The sequence below is a fragment of the Myotis davidii genome, unplaced genomic scaffold (genome assembly GCF_000327345.1).
Source record: "Myotis davidii unplaced genomic scaffold, ASM32734v1 scaffold193, whole genome shotgun sequence".
Classification (NCBI taxonomy): Eukaryota; Metazoa; Chordata; class Mammalia; order Chiroptera; family Vespertilionidae; genus Myotis; species Myotis davidii.
In genome coordinates this window covers 493,869-517,115 of record NW_006284616.1, presented here as the reverse complement: position 1 = coordinate 517,115, position 23,247 = coordinate 493,869, and the positions used below count along the sequence as shown (strand labels likewise).

Genomic DNA, 23,247 nt, shown 5'->3' with positions numbered 1-23,247 from the left:
AGATGTGGTGCCAGGGGGGGGGGGGGAGTCTCCTCAGCCCAGCCTGCACCCTCTCCAATCCGGGACCCCTTGGGGGATGTCTGACTGCCGGTTTAGGTCCCATCCCAGGGATGGGGCCTAAACTGGCAGTCAGACATCACTCTCACAATCCGGGACCACTGGCTCCTAACTGCTCACCTGCCTACGTGCCTGATCGCCCGTAACTGCCCCCCTCTGCCAGCCTGGTTGCCCCACACAGACTGCTGTTCAGTCATTTGGTCATCCCTCACTAACACCCCTGCCAGCCTAGTTGTCCCTGCAGCCTGCTGTTCAGTCGCTTGGTTGTCCCTCACTAACACCCCTGCTGACCTTGTTGCCCCATGCAACCTGCTGTTTGGTCATTCATTCGGTTGTTTCAGTCGTGATGGCCCCTGGCTTTTTATATATTATGATAGATTACCATGAGGATCAAAGGATCCAATATATGTGACAGTCTTTTGAGGTTGTAACCTGTTAGACAAATATGAGACATTTTTCAGAGGATTTTAGACTTTTAGACATACAGGCCTTCAGAAAGCATCTGACGACCAAGAAACAATCCAAAGTTTGAACTAAGCATTTCTAAAGTCAAGTACTATGTTAAGGCTTCACAAAAATATGTTTTCCCCTTACTACCATACTCTAAAGTAGACATTTATCCCCATACAGGTACAATGGGAGAGAAACCTGCATCAAAGGACACGTGTCCTAGTAAGGATGGAAATGAATCTAATTCATGCCTGCTGACTCGAAACAAAACAGGGCTCTTGCCCATTCTCCAAGATTGACTTCCAGTTGTATCCTGTGTCACAGCATCCAATCGCCCCTTCCATTTGGCATAGTAGAACTATATCAACAAAACTAATCAACAAAAACAAAACAATTTAACAAAATAATTCATTTCATGATTTATCCATTTATTCAATACACCCTGATTAAAGAGCTATTAAGTGCCTGAAAGGAGGCAGTTTCCTAGACCACCTCTAAAGAAGATAAATTGAACTGATGCTGAAATGCACAGCTTTTCTACTTCCTTGTCCAAATCATGAAAACCTGTGCTGGTGTGTCACCAGGCAAAGAGGCAGGGCCTCAGAGATGGCAGTTCATAGGAACCCCATTGAAGAAGAGCAGTTCTAGGCCACATCTCCTATTGGCTGGGCAGACCACTGGATCCCAAACCACTGTGGTTATTTCAGCCTGCACTTCCCTCAACTGTTGCTCCCTCTTTTGCCCTGTGCCTTTATATACACCTACCTTCATCCACCAGGCCTGCCCCCAAATTTATCAAAGTTCTCCTGGAACCTCCCCGAATGAGCACTTCTCCTTTGTTCTTCCATAGCACCCTGGACTTATGTATCTCACAGCTAATTATCTGGTTACTTCTTTCTCTTTGTAGCCCTTGTGTTGCCAGCAGCAGCATTATTTTCTGCAGTCACCACAACTTTTATTATTATTTTTATTTGTTAATCCTCACCCAAGGATATCTTTTCCCCATTGATGTTTTTAGAGACAGTGGAAGGGAAGGGTAGATACAGACAGAGAGAAACATTGCTGTGAGAGAGACACATCGATTGGTTGCCTCCCACACCTACCCCAACCTGGGCGGGGGATCTAGCCTGCAACGGAGGTACATGCCCTTGACTGGAATCAAACCCAACTACCCTTCAGTACGTGGGCTGATCCTCTAACCAAATACAGCTAGAGCAACACTTACTTTTTAAAATACGTTTTCAATACTAAAATGAATAATGTTGTTAAAAAATTAGAAAATTTGGACACCATGAGTCCCACAACAAAGCAACACAAACTAGAGGTGAGCATCAGGTATTCCTTACAAAGAGAAACATTTACTTTGTAGGCTCAGTTTCCACCATTTCCTATTGTCACACTGGGCTCCCTTCATTTTATCACCAACCAAGGCATTGGAATTTGCCACCAACTATTAGGGTTTGAGGATTTAATGACAAGAAATGTGATCTTGCTCTAGAACTGTAATTCACCCAAAAAATGTGCCTTATAGCTGTTGAATGAATGAAAAAAATCATTAATTAGGGCTAATATTTTACTTCAGGGTCATCGTAATGACTAAAACAATATATGTGAAAATTAGCTGCACCTATAACTTGAGATTGAAATATAAGTTACTGTGATAGAATACAATTTTGGTCAGGATCCCCCATTTCTTGTAAATAGTACAATAATAATCACAATGATCACTAAGGAGGGAGATCTGGTATTTATCTTTCTAATTTTAACAAATCAGTAACCTTTCTGAGAAGGATTTTTATTTTTGGTCTTATAATTGACCCAAATATATGACTCAGAATAATTCCAATAACCTGGATAATTTTTCAGAATAAATTAATTTTATTTTTCCATTCTTTGAAAGCCATTGGATTTATTATCGAACATGTAGTACATGCTAACAGGTAATAGTTTTTTCTAGTAAAACTATATTAACATTATGTAATGCAATATATCCAACTCAGACATTTTTCCAATATGCAATAAACTAAAATATTTTTTTAAATCAACATTAAAGTAAATCAGCAGGCTTACAATTTATAAAATCAGCATTGAAATAAAGCCTGTGCTATACATACAGAATTTTACATTTTAATGGTGGAGTATAATAATAAGTGGCTAAGAAATAATGTCAGTCCCATATACTAAGAGAATTAAAAAAGAATTAGAACAATAACTCTTATAGCCTCTAGTTATTCTGTACCTTAGCCTGCAATTTCACTGTATTCTGAAAATTGTTCTTCCTACATCATGGAGTTGGCAGCCCTTTTTGTAGCCTAGGAATCTCGCAAAGGTGTGCTGCAATAAAAATAGACATATCGTTGCTTGCTGGGAAATGAGAATGATTTTCCTTTTTTTCAAATCATGAAATATTTTTTTACTAAATCTCTACATGCTCTAAAATGTTCTTTTGCCAAATACAATATCTTCAATTCCCCCAAAGTTCAAAAACATTAGGGACTGCTCAGTGTCAGGCTCCAATAATTTTTTCTTAACAGAACTTAAACTATGATAGAGTTTTAAAACTAATTCCTTTTATTTCTCTGAGTTGCAGACTCTATCATCTTTGCCTTAGTAAAATAACTATAATACAGTGTTCTTGAGATGTTCAATAAACAAGTACATTGTAACTAAGGTACTTTTCCCCAAATTCATAAATGTTTATCCTAAAATATAAATAAAACAATTGCAGCATTAAGGACTAAAGGCACCTCAAGCATCAGCCCAGTCTATTCTAAGAGAATTGTGCACAAGCATTTCTAAAACACAGCTGTTTAAATTTTTATTTTAGAAGTGAGTCTGGATAGATTCCAAAATCACTCTCTGCAACATGTATAGTGTTCTTCTCCAGTATAAGTAGCCCCCATTCTTTTAGAATTTCCTCATATTAGACCCAGCTAAGGCAACTCAAGAGTGGCCAAATAATATTTCATTTTCGGATATACAAGTTCCTTTGTCTTCTATAATTGCTGATAGGTAGTTGTTCTCTTTTTAAAATCTAGGTTTTAAAACTTTAGTTTAAAAGGTACATATTCTGTGATATGTGGACAAGAAGATAACCCAATACTGTTTAAACATCTTACTTTTAAATGTAAACATTTTAGACAGATAAAATACGAAAATACAATGAATGGACTCACTGCCCAACCAGTAAATCATGAAAAGAAGTTGTGTTCATATTGCTTTATTGTTCTTTTTCTTCAGCTAGAAAATTGCTTTAAAAAGGCTATGATCTTTACTAATTAGCTGCCATGTGATAAACGTATTTAACTGCTCCTGGTGTATATATACTCAAGGTAGGTATTCTTACTCAACCTGAAGTCAACACAGAGATTGCTGGTCTTCTCCAGAATTTTAAATGCTTGATTTTACATATTGATTCATCAAATTGAAAAGGATTTGCCTTTTTCCTGTATTAAAATGCCTGCAGTTTTTCCATGTTGTGTTAATTTTTGAATGGTAGTACTGATTAGTCACAGGGGATTGGGTTATGGGTAAGTTCAGAGATTGAAATAGTTTAAAAAGGAGAATCAGCCCAGCCAGCATGGCTCAGTGGTTGAGCACTGACTTATGAATCAGGAGGTCACTGATTCCCAGTTGGTAGAGGTCCAGGCTCGATCATCCCCAGTGGGGGCGTGCAAGAGCCAATCAATTGGTGATTCTCATCATTGATGTTTCTATTTCTCTCTCTCTCCCGCTCTCCCTTCCTCTCTGAAATCAATAAAACAACAACAACAAAGGAGAATCAAATGAATGTTAATAGAATTCCTCACTTATGTTTCAGAATACCTCACTAGATTCATATATTAGAGATAGTAAATTAAAGTAATACATTAATCACAATATGTGTTTCTCAATTCTTTTCCCACCCAGTCTTCTGGGTAGGAAAGGCACATTACATTGCATTTTCAAGTGCATAAAAAGCCTTCACATGTCCTTAACTTCACATTCAAGATCTTGCCTGAACTCAAGAGTCAAAAGACACTCCCATCAGGCCCTGGCCCGGTAGCTCAGTTAAAATGTCCTCCCAATATGCCAAAGTTGCAGGTTTGATACCCAGTCAGGGCACATGCAAGAATCAACCAATGAATCCATAAATGAGTGGAACAACAAATCAATGTTTGTTTGTTCTCTCTCTCTCTCTCTCCCCCTTCCTCTCTCTAAAATCAATATTTTTTAAAATATTTAAAAATTTGAGAAATTCAAAGAACTTAAAAATATGATACTCCATCAAAGAAACAAACAACTGCATGAATGCCCCCAAAAATATTAGCACAACATCCCAAAGTTAGCACTAACTATGGGCAAAAAAATCTAACATGGCCTCAGTAATAAAGTTAATGTCAATAGGACATTTTCATGGGCTAAAAAGTAAAGAATTTACAGAGCTCATGAAAACACACCATGCATTAATGTTAAGGCAATATTTTAAAAATGAAATGGCATCTCTGTTTTGTATTATTTCAGAACAACTTGATAAATATTATGCAAAGAAAAATTCTTAAGTACCCACATCTCTGTGAATAATAATGTTAAAAACTGTTTTCTACAGTAGGACTCAATTCTCACCTCCTCTAGTTACATATCTTTAAATCAGATAATAAACAGTGCTTGAAATAAAATAATTTTTAAGTTACATTGAAAGTAGCATTGGCAAAAATGCCTAAGGTGAACCTGCACAACAGAGAACATATTAAGTAAATCCCAAACTTATGCAATATAATCCTCCCTTTTGCATAAAGTATCTGATCATGACAAAAAAAAACAACACATTAAAGTAAATTTGTGTGTTTGCGTAAGAAAACTGTTTCCTGTTTACATAAAGAAATCATCTTCTAGTAAAGAAAAATTGTCACTGGAGTCAAAACCACAACTTCATAAATATTTTGAGTTAAATTGTTTCAATTAAAGCCAAGGCCGGTTTGGCTCAGTGGATAGAGCGTCGGCCTGCGGACTGAAGGGTCCCGGGTTCGGTTCGGTCAGGGGCATGTATCTGGGTTGCGGGCACATCCCCAGTGGGAGATGTGCAGGAGGCGGCTGATCGATGTTTCTCTCATCATCGATGTTTCTAACTCTCTATCTCTCTCCGTTCCTCTCTGTGAAAAATCAATAAAATATATTTTTTAAAAAAATTGTTTCAATTAAAGAAATACCGAAAAGTGCTTATGGTTTTGTTTGAAAATTGAGTCCTTTTACTAAATGCAAAAAAAGGTGACATGGATATCTTACAATGGTAAATGTAGGTTTGATGCGTAGTTCTCTACCATCAAAACAGACCACTGAAGAGTAGTAGCTAAATTTCTATTCAATGAAATGGCATCAGAAGGCTGTGAAAGCTGACTCTCTTATCTACCAGTATTCTATGCTCTACCCATCATCACAGTACTAAGAAATAGGCTTACATTTGCGAAACTTTCTTTTTCCGCACAATGAACATGTTTATGGACCACTTACAAATCGTGTAAATGTTCTCTTTCTACCTCCTCAGCTATAACTGGGTAGTCTGGGCCTGCACACAGCTTCCTCCTGAAAGTGCGCTCTGGCGCGGGTTGGAGGTGTCTCCGGCAGGGGCCCAGCGCAGTCGGTTAAAGGCCAGAGTGAAGCCGCACGCAGATTGATTTATGTACTTACACACGCCTGCCTTAGAAGCAGATTTATATTTATAAGATCCCTGAAGAGAAAGGCTAAGTCCCGTCATTCCGGACGCGAAAGAGACCAGGATATGTTCACACCCTCTAGTCCCTCCAGCAGCTGCGACCGAAGCTCCCGCGTCTGGGGAGCCTCCTTCCTCCACAGTCCCAGGTTGTCACTCCTTCCCGGGTCGTCCTCGTCAGCTCAGTCCTCCTGCCCCCCTACTCTGCAGCAGAGCAACCCTAGCTTGCCCCTTTCCTCCGTCGGGCTGCTGCCCCCTCTTAGGGCCGCCATCTCGCAAGGGTCCGGCGGGGCAAGGGCTATGTACTGCTGCGCAGCGCGACACAGCCCCGGGTAAGCCGGCACCTACCTTCCCAGGCACCTGAGAGGCTCCGCCCGCCGCGCTCCGCAGCGCGCCCTGCAGGCCCCGGCTGGAGTGGAGGCACCAGAGCGCGCTGGGCCGGCCTGTACAGGGTACGAGGTTCGGAGCTGGACTGGGGTCCACTCCCCGCACGCACGCGGATCGCGTCCAGGGACCGCCCGTTCGGCTCGGCGGTCTCGTAGCCCGGCAACGGCCACTGCCTCCTGGGGCCCCGCCCACCTCCGGGCCCCGCCCACCGTGTCTACCGCACCCTTCAAGTCGCACGGCCCCGAGGCTCTCCTAGGCGACCCCTCGCAGCCTCCCTGCAGTCCGTGGCTGGAGAAGGCGAATGTGACCTGGGGCAGGGATGGTGCGGGGTAGGGGCTGGAAGGGACACAAAAAACACCGAGAGCTTGACTGTGTTAGGCGAACTGCTTTGGCGAAGGGAAGGAACCTTCCTTCCTACCCTGCATGTGTGTTCCCAGGACGTTTGTGCTTTCCCTGGCGGGTCACATTCTACCCAAGCCCGCTTCAGCATAGGAGCAAAGGCCCCCGGAAAACGGTGTGTCACGTTTGCTCTGGTCTATCAAGATCATGATGGCCTAGCTCACCAACAGCCGCCTCATTTATTCATTGATGGATTTTCCCAGCAGATGTTCACCCAACACCCTTTCAGGGTTTGTGTTCTAATTAACTGTGTCCATGCCAAGACCAGCTCAGTCCAACTCTAAGGATCACTAAATAAACTCAGAGCCACTGGTGATGTAGGGAAGCACAGCCTGGCCTCCATGCCTTCATTAGTACTTTGTATAAGGTGTTGACACTTCTGAACTTTAATTTGATAATATACGAAGCAGAGAGGGTACCCACTTTGCAGATTTGTTGGAAGGAGTGAAAGAATTATGTATGTAACAAAAGTACTTTTGCAGCAGTAGAAAGCTATAGTAATTATAATTATTGTTTTATCTGTCCAGTGAGTGAATAAATAGACCAATACTTTCAAACCCAAGATATTGGGCATGACTTATGTATTGGTTTTGTTTTTCCCACACAACTGCAAGTCTTTTTGGATGGAACCAAATTCTGTTTTATATACCCCAAGGCCCATGCAGGCCTCTCAATAAATATTTGTTGAATGAATGAATGTTATTAGACTTAATTACTGATAACCACATCTCCTGATCCATACTGAGAACACTGTAGTATTGTACCAGTTACTTGTGAAAAATACATTAAAATATTATCATCACAAGTGTCACACATCAAGATTGTCTACTTCAAATCTAACATGGTCAGAGTAGAAATCAAATAATGACTTATTTGTAAATGATTTACAAATGATATACACTATCTTATTTGAACCTCAAAGCAAGTATACATCTCCCTGCCCTAGTAGCTGTTACCTAGTACTACTAAAGATTTGGTATCCTGCACTAACGTGTTCCTTATCATATTGAAGTTACCTGTTTGGGTTCCTCTCTCCAACTAGACTTCAATCTCCTGAGGACAAATCTTTCATATCTCAGAGCCTAGCTAGCATGTAGGATACTCAGTAATTTGTTAGGCTGAATTACTGCATCTTCCTTCATAAGGACTCCAGCATTCACACCTTCTTCCTCTTTTTCTCTTGGTCTCACCATGTCCACCAAAGTACAGGCCCTCTCCACCTTTCACTTGAATGTTGCTCCTACAAAGTTTGAATATTGTCAGACCTTCTCCTTGCTGTTTTGTCCAGTGGACCTATTTCAACCTCCCTGCCATTACTGTCACTATCCAGTAAAATGATTAACATTCCTCATTGTAAAGAATGGCTTCTATACTCCTTGAATTAGGATTCAGAGATTTCCAGGTTTGGAGTCCACCCATATTTTCAGTCTTACCTTTCTTCTCTTCTCTAGACTTTATATTCTTTACTAGAAGCCCGATGCATGAAATTTGTGCAAGGGGCTCAGCCCTTGCAGCCCCGGCTTCATCTGGAAGGTCGTTTGTGGTTGTCTGGTCTAATTAGCATATTCCGCTTTTATTATTATAGACTAGTGGCCAGGTGCAAGAAATTCGTGCACTGAGTGGGGGTCCCCCAGCCTGGCCTGTGCCTTGTCACAGTGTAGGAGCCTTGCGATGATCACCCTAAAGAGGTAGGCCCCACCCACCCATCTGGAGCTCTTTCATGGATTGCCCCAAAGAGGTAGGCCGGAGCCATGGACCCCCAGGCCTCCAAGCCACAGGGGGGTCTGCCAGCCTCGCCTCCTCCACGTGGTGCAGAGGAGGCTGGGCCCCCCCAGGCCGCCGCACCAAGCAGGAGTCTGCTGGACTGGCCTCCTCGGTGCCATGTGGAGCCGCGGGATCCCCAGGCCCTGCTGCATGTGGAGCTGGGTGGAGGCAGGACTCCCAGGCAGTCTCCATGCTGCGCACACAGCCTCAAGCCCAGCCCCACCCATCTGCTATGTGCACAGCCATCTTGTGACGATCTGAAGGCATCATGGTGTGACAGCATGAGGACCACCTAGGCTTTTATTAGTAAGATATTCTGGCCAAACTGGTCGGTGTGCCTTGACTCAAAGTGCCCTGAACTTGCCCTTCTCTTGGATCTCTAAGTTTCCTCTTCATATACACCTATTTCCCTCACCTCTCTGATGCCTTACTTATCTGACTTTCACAACCAATTTATAAGTCACAACTCTCACCAGTCCCCAAGGTTTGTGGCCTTCTTATTAGAATGATAGCACTTATCACATTCTCTCATATGTCATAACTATCTGTAACTGAGATTTCTTCCTCAAGGAATTAAAAGGAGTTCTATTTTCAGAGAAGGGTTACATTTTGTTCAAACTTGTATCTCTGATAGTATCAAAAATTCCCATAATATTCAACAAATGTTTTCTGAGTGGATTTATTCTGCCAGCTCAGAAAGTTTAGCCAACTGTCCTTTCTTCTATGGCCACCATTTGTCCTTAGAGCCAGTGACACATGATGTAGTTCTTGCATCATTTCCTGTGTATGTGATTGATCTTCCCAGTAAGCTTGTTAGCTCACTGAGGGGAGAGACTCTAATGCGAACACACACAGGCTTTGGCATCAGATAATCTAGCCTTAGATCCTAATTTGCCATTCACTAGTTGCATGCCTTTGGAAAAGTTACTTAATCTCCCTAAATTTCCATTTCTTCAACTATAAAATGAGTTGTTTCATTGGGGGTTATTAAATAAGATAAGGTATTTAGATCACTTAACCTAATGCCTGTCACATAGTAAGTGCTCACTCAATGCCAATCAATATTAGCAGCAGCATACCTTGTGTAAGGCAGACAATGCCTAACATCAGTATATAAATGATAATAAAAATGATATTTGACAGTGGTGACAAAGATCATTGAACCTCTGTGCTCTGGCTATTAAATAAATCTTATTCTCTAAAGAAAAGCATGTTAAGTTAATACATACTCCTCACTTTACCTCACTTTGAAGGTATATATGATCTGGAGGCAGTATCTGAAGGAGAATCCAGGCCCACAATTAAGCACCAGAAGTGGTACAAAAGGAACTGCATGATCCCTGGGCTCATTCAGAATGAAACTGATGCTTAGAATTGGGGCTGCAAGCATTTTTCTCCCTTTAAAACACTGACTATTATTAATGGGTTGAAATTTTTATTGTGAAAGCCAAATTGCTACATGGATCTTGATAGAGGTGCTATTGCTTTAGGGTTGGTATTTCTGAAGTTAGTTTTAGCAATATCTAAGCTAAGGCATTATGTTTATCTGATATAATAAAAGCCTAATATGTTAAGTGTCCGGTTGTCTGGTCGTCCGTTCAACCAATCAAAGCATAATATGCTGATATGCTAAGTTCACTCAACCGCTCACGATGACGTGCACTGACCACCAGGGGGCAGACAGTCAACTGGTCGACCAGTCACTATGATTGATGTGCTCTGACCACCAAGGGGCAGACGTTCCGACTGGTAGGTTTGCTTGCTGCTGGGGTCCGGCCGATCAGGACCAGTGAGACGGGCTGAACATGCCCTGGAGCCCTCCCGTGGTCCCTTCCTGGCTGGCCAACCTCCCGTGTCCCTCCCTGGCCCGATCGTGCACTGGTGGGGTTCCTCAGCCTGGCCTGCACCCTCTCGAAATCCGGGACCCCTCAGGGGATGTAGGAGAGCCAGTTTCGCCTGATCCCGCAGGCCAGGCTGAGGGACCCCACTGGTGCATGAATTCGTGCACCAGGCCTCTGGTTTAGAATATTTTCCCCAAAAAGTTGAACTAATGAAGTAGCAAACTTCTTGAAAAATAGCTTCAGTGATAAGCTAGCTCACTGGAAGAAAAGTTAATTGAAAACTATTTGACTTCCTAGTAATTCCTAGTGTAAATCATTATTCCTTGGGAAAATGGAGTGGAATGAAAGCTACATGAAAATTCTGAATTTTGTCTCTTAGGTCACAGTGACTGTATCTAGTAGGTACTTGACAATTTGTTGAATGAATTAATGAATGGGGTAGGAATCTCAAAGAATAATAAAATTTTCCAAATATAGTTAAAGGCTCTGGTAAGCAGGACACTACCTTCCCTGTCACCTGAGAGGCTCCACCTGCCACGCTCCACAGTGTGCCCTGCAGGCCCCGGCTGGAGTGGAGGCACAGTGGTGTATTGGCTCAGTTAGTTAGAACTTTGTCCCAATATGCCAAAATTTCGGTTTGATCACTGGTCAGGGCACATGTAAGAATCATCCAATGAATGCATAAATAAGTGGAACAACAAATTGATATTTCTCTCTCCTGCCCCACTCTCTTTCTCTAAACTCAATCAATAAATTTTTAAAAATCAAATATAGTTAAGAAAATAAGGAAAAAAAATTAACTAGGACCCAAGATTTAAATAATTCCCAATACCCCTTGCTGCCAATTATAGACTATCAGTGCAGGGTTGAGGCCAGATGTTGAGTGACTTGCTCAAGATCAGACACCAAGTTAATAATAAAGCTAGAATAAAAATCTAGGCTCTCTGAATCCTAATATAATCTTCACCATACTGCTAGTGCATAAAACAATATACATGAAAAGGCCAGGGAGGTTATTTATTTAGTTTATCTAATGTTAAACTCATGACATTTATAAAGCAAAGTTGTTGTAAATTGTAGCAACTGCACTGATCTTTGTGAATTTATGGCACCTCTGTTGGCCAGACTCTTTTCATGTGTTTAATGAAAGAAAAAAACGGGCCACCGACTGTCCTCCTCGCCTTTGGATAAATATGGTGAACTCCTCTGCATATGGCTGAATTAAAGACCAGGCTCAATGGGCAGCAGCTTGTGATGCTAGGACATAGGGCTACCAAAGTATTAAAGACATTTAACAAGATGGAGAAAGCTGTACTTATCATAACTCATTTCAGAGAGAGGGTAGTTTATGCTGGAAGTGATGTTTGATAGTTTGCTCAACACTCCCACCTCACCCTCCTCACCAAAGAGCAAAGTTAAATCACAGTGAATTGGGTTACAGTACTTCTCAATCCAAGGATGTGAAACATGGTAACTTCTGAGTGGTGATTTCAGCAAGTGGGTGGATTTGGAGCCAAAGCTGAATGACTTTTGACAGTAGAGGATAAATTAAACATAGCCACAGGGAGTCTCCTACTCTCTCCTTTCATTGCCCATTCTCCTGAATTGGGCTAACAAATTTTTAAAGAATTACTCTTTAAAGGGGCATCAATTATAAATTTTTCCAGGGTGCCTTGGACTGGCCTGGCCATCAAAGGGGCGACTGACCAAACCAAATGTGGATGCTTGAGTCTGGTCCAGTTCTGAAGCAGAGAAGGAATGGATTATATCTTGAGGTTATTTATAGCTGAAAATTCTAGGCCAGCTGATGGAAAAATCTATCAAAAGCTTCTAATAGCTCTCATAAAATATATCAAAAGAAAAAAAACAGAACCCATTTTTAGCCAAAATTTTGGCTACAATGTTTGCTAACAGTTAAATTCAGCTCTATTTAATTCTTATAACAGAAAGAATTAACTGCTTAGCCCTAGAACAAAAGAACACAGATATACTCTAGCGCAGTGGTTCTCAACCTTTCTAATACAGCGACCCTTTAATACAGTTCCTCGTGTTGTGGTGACCCCCAACCATAAAATTATTTTCGTTGCTACTTCATAACTATAATTTTGCTACTGTTATGAATTGTAATGTAAATATCTGATATGCAGGATGTATTTTCATTGTTCGCGACCCACAGGTTAAGAACCACTGCTCTAGTGCTACCATTTAATTAGCCCTGTGGTCTTGCACAAGTTATTTGACCTTTCTGAGATTCACTTTCCTCATTTGTCTAATAGGCATGACAAACCTAATTGTACATTTAAATGAGATATTGTTTTAAAAAATACTGTTAGAGCTCCTGGCACACAAGTAATCAATAAATATTACTGAATTAATTAATAACTGGTGGATTAATTAATATTAATGGACATTACTAAGTAATCATCTATAAAGCTTTATATGAAACCTTTATGACACTGATAAAACATGACTGACAGACAACTATTTGGCCTCAAGAGCAGTGTATATGTGTACAGTTTACAATCAATACATAAATTTATTCACAAGAAATATATTAATTTTTTCTAAGAAAAAACACAGAAAGTTAATGAAAACATATTCAAGGATTCTGAATGTAATCACAAATCCATATGTAACTTCATGTCTGGACCACAAATGTAATATGGAACACATATCATGTACAAACCCATGTTGAATTTGCAAACTGAAATCTCACAAAATCTCTCTTGGAAACATCTCTTGAGGAGTAACAACCTTTAATTCACATTTTAACTTTTCATGGACCCTACTGACATCTTCAATTCCTTGGAAATGTGAAAAGATATGCTTATATAATGCCAAACTTGTATACACATATACACACAAATATATATAATTCCACATTGTATTAATATATTAAATTTTGGGGGAATTATTTTAAATGTTACAGTAAATTATGTGTAGCAATAATTGTGTTTAGACTGCTTAGAAAGGTAGAAGCGAAAGAAGCAGTTGGGAAATAACCAGACTAACCCAGTTGATTGACATATCTATTATGGAAAAAAAACAGACAAAAAAGAGTATTGTAATAGGAAGTGGCTATCTCTATGATTCAAACTAACGCCGTTCTCTGATCAGCTACCCAGTGAGTTTGTTTTAGCAGTTTTTGGAAAATGGACTCTGCATGGTGAAAAAGAAAGAACACTGGACTTGCAAAACTAGCCATATGATGTTAGTTAAGATAGCCAAGTTACTTTTCTCTAGTTTCAGTTTCCTCATCTGTAAAATGGCTATAAAAATTCCACCCTGGCCCTAGCCAGTTTGGCTCAGTGGATAGAGCATCGACCTGCAGACTGAAGGTTCCGGGGTTTGATTCCAGTCAAGGGCACTTGTCTGGGTTTCAGGCTTGATCCCCAGTAAGGGGCCTGCAGGAGGCAGCTGATCAAGGATTCTCTCTCATCATTGATGTTTCTATCTCTCTCACTTTCCCTTCCTCTCTGAAATCAATAAAAGTATATTTGTAAAAAATTGCACCCTGCTTATTTTACGAGGATGATCTGATCAATGCCCTAATTTCGCCCATGAGAAAACTGAGTAGTAAAGTGATTCTCTTAAGGTTACATAGCTAATCAGTGACACAATCATGACTAGAAATAAAAGTCTTTTGAAGAGTTGGACTTTCTGCAGTAACAAGGCTGTCATTGAAGCAGTAGATAGGAAAGTGCTTTGAAAAATGTAACATAAGGGTTTTGTTCAGTAGAAGTACTATGGAGTGTATCTACTTAAACTACAATCAAGAGCGTCAAGTGGCAATTAAGAAATGCCTTTGAGATTGTACCTTACATTCAGCAATAGCCATCTTTCCTTTAAAATCAAATAGAATCTGTTTCATTTCTCAATGAAGATATAAGAAATAAACAATTAACTGAATTAATTCAGACACTGAAGTGGATTTTCAGGGACTTGACTGACCCAAGTTAGTTTTCTACAAAGTCTAAATTAATCAGATAATTGCTAATTCTGCCTTTTGTTTTGTGCTGTGTACAGTCTGCATTTGCTGACATATACCTAGTAACAAGAATAAATAGTCATTTAAAAGTTTTTAAAATCCCAAATCTGAACTAAAGGATCAAGTTCCTAAGCACACTACTTCTTTAGGCATCTTCTCCAGTCATTACTTTAAACATTTAATTTTTTAAATCTGAATGTGAGCATTAATTCTGATTTTGTGATATAAAGAGAATTTTTAAGCAAACAAATGAAAAAAAAATATCAACTTAAACTGATAATCCAGGATATTGTGAACATGTTTTGTTATACTGTCAGTAAAACAAAAACTTAAATGCCTCTCTTGGCATGACTATAAACAGCAGTTTAGTCTTTTAGATTCAAGTGTTACTGACACATTGAAAAAATATAGTCAGCTTATTATGGTTTAAAATAATCTCCACTTAACAGCTATCAATGTTTTAAAATTAGGCAAACAGCGCTAATCAGCCTCCTAATATCAGAAGGAAAGTTTAGAAAGTAATTTAATTAACTGGTTCTGAAAAATTAATTACATGTGTAATGAGCCTCATTAGACCTTTCCTGCCCTGTCCGGGTAGCTAAACTGATTAGAGCATCCCAATATGCCAAGGTTACAGGTTCGATCCCTGGTCAGGGCACATATAAGAATCAACCAATGAATAAATAAATAAGTGGAACAACAAAAATCGATGTCTTTTTCTCTCCATCTTCTTTTCTCCCTCCCTCCCTTCTTCTCCCTCTCTAAAATCCATAAATATATAAAAAAGAAAGAATAGACTTCCTGTTTCATCAGAATTTCAGATTAAAGTATGACTGGTCTTTTCACTTATAATTTCTTTGTGGTTCACAGAGCATAAAATAGACTGTTGGTTATGATGATCATTAAATATTTTACCCTAATAAATTTAGGACTAGAACATTAAAATAAACTGACCTGAACATGGAACTCTTATATTTTTACTATATTAATTCTTGCATCCCAATGCAAAGATTATGGGGAGGTGGGATAGGGGGCGGATGGGCTTACTGAATTGACAAAAAACCAAACCCACAACATTAACTTTCAAATTTAGCACACCAATATATTTTGGTTTTGCCATGTTGAGTATAAACTAAGTAAACACTTAATATAACATAATAACTGTGGATTACTCAGATAGTTTTCATACAGTTGGCCAATTGTAACTTACAATAGCTATCACTATACACTTAACATAAATGTTAATTTAAGAATATTAAACTTGTAAATGTTCTGGTAAATAAGGCTTGTGCTGTTTTCAAATGTTATAGAGTAGCACTAGAGGGTTTTTAAACCAAACTTAGCCCCAATTTACCTTCACTGTTTTAAAATTCCTTAGTTTTACACATAAAAAGCTGTAATCATGTTTGAATGCCTTTTCAATGAGTCCCTTGAGGATTCAAACTGCATAGAGAAATGTATTTGATAGGCTTACATCTTGGAGGTGAGAGAATAAATGAACTACAAAAACAATATTGCCAGAGATGTGCTGTGCTTTTTAATATAAGAAAACATTGGCATCAAGTAAAGTCCCACTGCCTGTTCACTAAGAAAAGTAAGCTGTAAATACCTAGAGCAAGTACAGTTCACAGACCTCAGGCTCTGGAGCATGGGCTGTGTGCTAAAGTTAGCACTCTTCTTTTTTTGTCTGGTTTGAACAACTCGTTCCCAAGTAAAATTTGCATGGCAGATTGCAAACCCTTTTGTACAAACTACTAACATGGCATCCAGTATCATATTTACTCTGACACAGATATAGAGCATAATGTAGTAGTCAAACATAGAAATGCTTGTTTTTAATTGAGTAAAACCATCTTTTTCTTAGAACACATAGGAAAGGTGAAGTGAAAACTACAACAAAATATAAAATACTGTACCTGCAACGTGCTGAACTCTTTCCAGTACTCACCCTTCCGGCAACTTAACTTCTCCTTGGCAGCACTGCTGTGCCAAATGCTTCTACCTTCCCAAAACTGTGTGTCAGCACAAGCCCAGACGAAACTTCAAATCCAGGAAAATAAAATTAACCATGCAGATCAAAGGCAGGGAGAAGGGAGACGAAATGCCCGTAATCTGATCTGTGATCAGTTGCAGAACATCAAAGGCAGAGCTAAATTTATATATAAGCAGGGATATCAAGAAAGTTCACTTTCAGCAGGTAGTCACCCTCCCGCCTCTTAGTCCACAAACTCTTTTGTTTAACATGGATCATGTCGTTTTCCTCCCCCCACTCGCTTCCCCCTCCCCCCTTTTTTTTTCAAGAAGGCAATACCGCGGTTCTCCCAAGCTTGGGCTGAGTGGCTGGATCCTTACCATAGCCTTTTCGGTTACCAGGCTGTGTTGTGGATTTGTGTGCTGGAAGCTGCCTAGTGCCAGCGGGTTCTGCTTTATCCCTTTCATCTCGCTGAACTGCAGATCCCATGACATCATTCAGCGCTGTGGGACTGGTAGGAGAGTTATAATTCAGCCTGTGGGGGAGTACAGCTCAAGAGAAGCCAAAGTTTGCCTGATTTGAGACTATTGTGCCTCTGGCAGGACAATTTCTGTTATCTGCTTCCCAGTTGGAAAAGTCGTCAATTGCCTCTGGATGATTACAGTAAGATAAGATCCCTGATCCATCCAGGTTCCAAATGGCAGCATTCAGTTGACATAAAAATAACATTTTTTTTTTACAAAGACTGTCAAATATTCAGAATAATTAAATATCACTCTAAGGCCATTCCAGAAACACCCAGGGCATTGTCAGTTGGAAAAGATGACATTTTAAAGAATGTGTTTTTGTTTCACAATGTGACAAGTTTTTAAGGATTTTAAGTAAACTGTCTTTTCCTTGAAACTTAAATTATTAGAACTGACTGCCAATTAAACAATGATGTTTTAATTAAAGTAATTAATGGGCAGATAACAAACAATCAGTGACTGATATCTGCCACTTTCTCACATAAGCCCTTGGGCAGAGACTTAATCTTAGTCTAGGTCTTAGTTTGGGATTCTGAAAATTAGATTTTAAAACATGTAGTTCTTAGATAGGTCTACTTCATTAACACCTGTGAGCATTTTAAAGTTTACAAAAGAAAAGAATTATGTACAGGAAAGTACTACTACCCTAGTGCTGACCCCAAAGCTGTGTCCCTTACCTTTTAGAGTTAATTCTTCTAACGCCATAGTTTGAACTCTTAACTCACTAAAAATCATCACAGTAGGCTAATTCTCCATAATTTAAAATTAAAGCTATTACGTATTATTTAGCATTTTTACTACTGTCTCTTAACAATGGCAGATTCAATAAAATAAGATTATTTTTAGTATTTACCAAAATAGAAGATAAGAAATTTCATCTTCATTACAATACAGGATACAGTGCATTTCTGAATTCCAGACCAGTCTTTGATGGAATGAAGGAAAACTTTCTGTTTTATAATGGACACTTGCCAACGTTTAGAAAGTCAGTTAAACAAATTTTTTTCCCAAAACAGAAGACAGTAGAATTTCATCTTTTTTTATATAAAAAGAAATCTGTACTCCCCTCCTAATTGGCCTAGTCCAATTTTTTTTGATATGATATTTGAAAATATAGTTCATGATGTGTTTATTTCCAGACTGCTATGATTCCTGAACAAATTTTAATAGCAAAGTATTTGCTTTGAAGTTATTGAGTTCAGTATAACACTTTAATAGTCATGTTTATTTTTCAAGATTTCTTTTATAATTTTTCTACCTCATATGTCATTTCTCAAATATGCCCAGAGCCTAGGTAGTACTTGAAGTGCAGGTGTGGTTCTCCATGACTTCCCAAGAGTAGGGTAGGAAAGCTCCTGTGATACCCGGCCTACACATAATGTTTCCTTTGAATACAAAGAAAATATTTAAAAGGACAAAATATTTCCAAGTGGGCATTTGTCTATTTCTTCTCTGAGTTAGCCCAGCATGAAATCCATACTCCATCAAACTGCTCCCAGGAATAAAGTTTTCTGATACACGGACAGATTAAGTCATAGATGTTCAACAACTGGATGCTCTGTAAGGTTATTTGCATAAGGAAGTAAATCCTAATGTCTTGATAGAGTTCAATATCAATAGAAATAGGTGAGGGACTGATTTAGAATTCTTAAAGTTCCCCTGGAAGCTTATATGAGGCATTTGGAAGCAGGACTTAAATGAGAATCAACCAAATGATCCTCAATTTATACAAGGAAGATTTGCAAATCAAAATATGTCTAGCAATGCGATATTATCTCCAATGGAAGAGTATATTCACCAAGTCACTGAAAATTATTTTGAATTGATCCTTCTGTGGCCAAGTACCCCCCATATGTGAGATGAAAAGTGACTGAGGTGAGGGCCCCATCTGTCGCCAAAAGCAGAGTGTGGCTAAAGGCCCCTTAGAGTGAGCAATGACCTCCTGACCCCAGATCATTAGTGCTGTGGCCCATCCCACTGAGCTCCCTCCATTATGGACATGTGGCTTCGACCATTGTTATTGCTAAACAGCTTCATGAAGGGGAGCTGATTCAAAACTTTCCTCTTTGCCTTCCAGGAAGCTTAGATTAGTGAAATTTAATCTGAAGCTATGGTGATAAGAAATATGCTACTATGAAGTTAAATATTCCTATATGAAGTTATAGTACTTTATTGATAATTTCTAGGGCCATGGCATAGTATAATATACATGACTTTTTAAACTCCTCCTTGCATTTCAGCCACCTGGTGTGTAATAGGGCCGGGCAGCAATCTGATCTGAGGAGCTCAAGGTTACATTTCATTGCCCTTAAGACTAAGGAAAAATCAATTGTTCATATCCAAGAACACTGGGGGGTAACTGAGATTCTTGAGGGGTGTCTCATGTACCCTCACTGAGTAATATTTTCTTTAAACACCTGAAACATGTTACCTTGACAGGCAAATCACATAAACTCCTATGATTGTGAGATATAGGTTCAGGTAATTCATAATATTTTTTCCATTAAGTTTCAAAGTTCTTGGAGTCACCTAGCACTCTTTTGTAGTATCATCTTTTCTAAAGTTTCTATTCATAGAATACATCCCTGATTATATCAGAATAAGCACAACCTTATACATAAGTTGGGAGGAATAATTTTTGAATTTCTTTCATTTACACACTTTTGTGTGTGTGAAGTAGTTCACTGTTAAGGAAGGAGCAGGGACACTAGAGTCAGAAAGGCCTGGGTTTAAATATATCTCATTATTTGCAACATAGTAACAGCTTGGACAATTGGGGCAAACTGCTTAATCTCATTTAGCTTCATTTTCCTAAACTATAAGCAGGGAACAACATCTACCTTGTTAATGTTGTTGAAAAAATAAATGCACATAGAGAGCTTCAAGCAATTCCACTCCTGGGTATGTATTCAAAGCAAATGCACCTCCATGTTCACTGCAGCATTATTTACAACTAGAGGCCTGGTGCATAGGATTCCTGCATTCAGGGGGTGGAGGAGGGTACCTCAGCCTGATCTGCACCCTCTCCGCAGTCTGTATTCTGGGAGCCCTCAGGAGATGTCCAACTGATGGCTTAGGCGGGCCTAAGGGCCTAAGCCAGCAATCAGACATCCTTAGTGCTGCTACAGAGGCAGGAGAGGCTCCCGCCACCACCACTGCTGCGCTCTCCAGTAATGAGCCCGGCTTCTCGGCTTCTGGCTGAGCAGCACTCCCCCTGTGGGAATGCACTGACCACCAGGGGGAAGATCCTGTGTTGAGCGTCTGCCCCCTGGTGGTCAGTGCATATCATAGTGACCGGTCATTCTGCAGTTTGGTCTATTTGCATATTACCCTTTTATTACATAAGATAGCCAAGATATAGAAATAACCTAAGTGTCCTTAGATGGATGAGTTGATAAAGAAAATGGATATATGTAACGGAATATTACTCAGCCTTAAAAAAGACAGAAATCCTGACATTAGCAACAACATGTATGAACCTAGTCCTAGAGGACATATGCTAAGTGAAATAAGGCAGACACAGAATGACAGGTAGTGCATGATCTCACTTATATGTCGAATCTAAAACAAACAAAACAAAGCAAAATACAGAAACCTCACTGAACTCATAGTAACAGAGAGTAGAATGGTAGTTACCAGAAGCTATGGGGGAAAAGAGGAGATGAAAAAAATTAAGAAAGAAAGAAGAATGGTGGTCACCAGGGGCTTGGGAGATGGGGTCATGGAGAGTTGTTGCTTAATGGGTATAGATTTTCAGTCTGGCAAGATAAAAAGAGATCTAGAGATGGATGGTAGTGATGGTTGTGCAACAATATGAATGTATTAATATCACTGAACTGTACACTTAAAATGGTTAAGATAGTAAATTTTGTGTTACGTGTATTTTACCACAATAAAAAATGGAAGAAGAAAAAAACAAAACATCAAGCAGAATAAACTCTTAGTGGAAAAGCTAAGTTCCCTCTTTTTCTTCTTTGTGAGGATTAAAGAACAATAGTGATCACCAATATTAATTGGGAAATCAAACTCAAAAAATTGAGTTGAAATTAAATATAAAGGCTTTTCAGAGTCCTGGGACTATTCTTACATGATTTGGGACCACTTTATACATAAAAAGAAAATGGTTCAAACCTCTTATGGGTTGAATTGTATCTGTTCAAATTCATATGTACCTCAGAATGTGACCTTATTTGGAGATAGAGTCTTTACAGAGGTAATTGAGTTGCAATAAGTTCATTAGGGTGAGCCCTAATCCAATATGACTGGTGTCCATATAGAATGGGAAAATTTGGAGACAGACACACGCAGAGGAAAGGTAATGTGAAAGAAAAACAGGGAGAAAATGGCCATCTACAAGCCAATGATAGAGGGCTGGTACAGCTGCTTCACTCAGAGCTCTCAGAAAGAGCCAACCTTGCCAACACCTTGATTTCAGACTTCTAGTCTCCAGGAATGTGAGAAAATCATGTTCTGTTTTTCAAACCACCCAGTCTGTAGGACTTTGTTAGGGTAGCAGTAGCAAACCAATATAGAACATTTATCCAATATTTCAGAAGACTTACATTCTCCTCCCAAGTATGCCCTACAATCTGCTTCCTGAAAAACCCTCTCAGCTGCTGTGGATACCCCCTATGCCAGGTATATCTTCTTTATGGGCAGAAGATTCTTCCTTTTCCCAAAGTGTCAGTTCAGGGGTACTGTTGAGTGAAGTAGAGTATTACTGAAAGTTATTAAAGAAAGGGATTAAAGCACAATTTTTTGCTATCTCTATATATAAAAGCATAAGTGACCGTCACAACAGAAAAAAACCAGACGGGCAACCGAATAGGCTGTGTGGGGTGACCAGGCTGGCAGGGGGGTTAGTGAGGACCCACCAAACGACTGAGCAGTGGGCTGCGTGGGGCGATCAGGCCGGGAGGGTGGGCAGGTGGAGGTGACCAGGCCGGCAGGGAGGGGCAGTGAGGGGCAACTAGGCTGGCAGGGGGGCAGTTAGGGGCGATCAGGTAGGCAGGCAGGTGAGCAGTTAGGAGCCAGTGGTCCCCAGGATCGGGCCTAAACCAGCAGTTGGACGTCCCCCAAGGGGTCCCGGATTGGAGAGAGTACAGGCTGGGCTGAAGGGAATGCCCCCCTCCCCACCCCACCCAGTGAATGAATTTCATGCACTGAGCCTCTAGTAATAAATAAAGCAGCTATGAATACATGTTCAAGTCTTTGAATGGCTATATATTTTCATTTCTCTTAGGTAAATACCTAGAAGTGGAATTTCTGGGTTTATGTTTAAGAAACATTCAAATTGTTTTCCAAAGTGGTTGTATCATTTTACATTCCTGTCAATAGTATATAAGATTTCCATTTGCTCTACTCCCTTGACTTAGATTTGTCAATCATAATTTTAGCCATTCAAATAGGGTTTAGTAGTATCTCATGATGATTTTAAAACTTTTTATATACATAGATTTCATTTTTAAGAATAGTTTTAGATTTACAGAAAAATTAGGCAGCTAGTAAATATATTTTCCATATACCCCTTGTATCCCATATACAATTTACCTTATTATTAGCATCTTTCATTAGTTTTGTATATTTATAATAATTAATGAACCAATAGTAATATATTATTATTAGTTGAAGTCCTTAGTTTACACTAAAGTTCACACTTTGTGTTGTACATTTCTGTAGATATTGACAAATGAATAATGTCATATATCATTCACTGAATTTTGATTGAGATTGCATTGAACCTATAGAACTCATTGGGAAAAATTAACATCTTAGCAATAGTGAATCTTCCTATCCAAGGACATGGAAACAGCTTTTCATTTATTTAGATCTTGTTTGACTTCTTTTAACAGTATTTTATAGTTTTTCTCATATAGATCTTATAGATTGAAAAAAGTTATACCTAATTATTTTAGATTTTTTCTGAGGGGTGTTAATATAAATGATACTTTCTGAGGGGTGTTTATAATTTCAAGTTTCAATTGTACAATGTTCATATATAGGAAAACAATAGTCTTTTGTATATTAACCTTGTATCCTGTAATCTTACTGTTATTACTTATTGGTTCCAGGAGTGTTTTGGTCAATTCTTTGGATTAATTTAGTTCAATTTGGGGATTTGGGGGGACCCCTTGGGGGATGTCTGACTGCCAGTTTAGGCCCGATCGCTCAGT

The 23,247-nt window shown here is 39.4% G+C and overlaps 1 protein-coding gene across 4 annotated transcripts in view; it reads right to left on the bottom strand.

Annotated features, from left to right (window-relative positions):
* TNFRSF19 (tumor necrosis factor receptor superfamily member 19) overlaps positions 1-16,786 on the bottom strand; it is a 105,030-nt gene extending 88,244 nt beyond the window's left edge. For 2 of the 4 annotated variants that reach the window (XM_015572433.1, XM_015572430.1), the window contains exons 1-2: positions 6,545-6,742; positions 2,747-2,841 (exon numbers count right to left, since the gene is read on the bottom strand). The gene's annotated coding sequence lies outside the window, so the exon portion shown is untranslated. Of the gene's footprint in view, positions 1-2,746; positions 2,842-6,544; positions 6,743-16,523 lie in introns of those variants that run through there. The other 2 variants (XM_006754882.2, XM_006754880.2) reach the window with 2 other exon arrangements.
* Positions 16,787-23,247: the final 6,461 nt, after the last annotated feature.